Genomic DNA, 1,369 nt, shown 5'->3' on the forward strand with positions numbered 1-1,369 from the left:
ACGTTTGCAAATTCCGCGCCCGATCTGGGTGTCAGCGACGACTATTGAAGGTCACCAGAACTCTTGAATGGTGTTCATGACGCTTCGTATACACCCAAAATACTTAAGAGAATTCGAGCCAAAACGTACGGTATAACATTCAGTATCAATATTATGTCTACTTGAAAGACTCCATAGCAAGTTTGAAACATAGTGGTGTTGCACTGCACTTCCGATGACAAGGAATAGCGAGTGACGTGTTGCTGCACTTATCTTTATAATCACAATTACTGTTGCCACATTATTATCATGAATATAAAACTTCAGAACACAAAGTCTTGCTCAGATTCATATAAAATTTGTAAAGAATGTGCATTTGTATCTGAGGCCGATAGAGCCACTGGCTACGTTCATATCCGGAAAACCAGCAACACTGAGGGTTTTACAAGATGAAGTAAAGTGGACGTCTGTCACAGAAGATGAAGCAAGGATATTCCAACGGCAAAGCAAGAGTGAAAACAGTTCACTAAAACAGACTGATCTCCATACACTTCACGTAACTTCTGGGCGTATTATTTCTGGTGCATCTGAGGAAGACACGGAACATTGGCAACCTTCAGAAGTGGACTCTAAATCTTTGAATGAAAAGACCCAAGCAGAGTGAAGCACAAGGTTGTCTACTAAAAAGCTAAGGCTCATCGGATCCAGCGTTCTGGGTCTACTGCCTTGTGTGTCCTTCTCGCAGGCATACGGCAGAGGGGAAATGTCCTGTGTTGTCCAGAAAGAGGAGCCTCGTGTCGGACGCAGCCAAGAGCTGAGCCGAAATCGAGTCCCTCATACGAGCTTCCCCTCCGGAGTTGAGAGACTTCGGAACTCCTTATAATGGCCAACTAGTGCTGCTATTGATACCGGTATCACCATGGCTATTCTACCATCAAAACCATCATCGTCAAAATTACAGTTCTCATCGCTCCTTACGTATGCTATTGCTATTGGAGTAATAATTTTAGTCAATTAAAAAAACAACATAGAGAGCACTATTTCTGTGAACGGTGTCCAATGCGACAAACAGAGAAAACGGTATGAATAAGAATGATTATGCTCCTTCTAACTGATATAAAGTGATTATCGAAATCATACAAATCACCGGTCTTATTCCTTGTTATCTGCTGATGTCGCACGCATCTCCGGGATACGTGACTGCGTGAGCCTCTTATGGCGTCAAAAAGATAGGGTCAAATAGCTTATCTTCGTTCTCCTTGTGTGGAATGATAATTAACACTTTAACGGAAAAGGACTTGTGACAGGAGAGGGCGCGTCGTTCCATCTATTGTATCTGATGATGCCTTCATAATTTGGTCGAATTTGATTAAATGATTAATAATACTGC

Source organism: Penaeus monodon, chromosome 33, assembly GCF_015228065.2.
Source record: "Penaeus monodon isolate SGIC_2016 chromosome 33, NSTDA_Pmon_1, whole genome shotgun sequence".
NCBI classification, from domain to species: Eukaryota; Metazoa; Arthropoda; class Malacostraca; order Decapoda; family Penaeidae; genus Penaeus; species Penaeus monodon.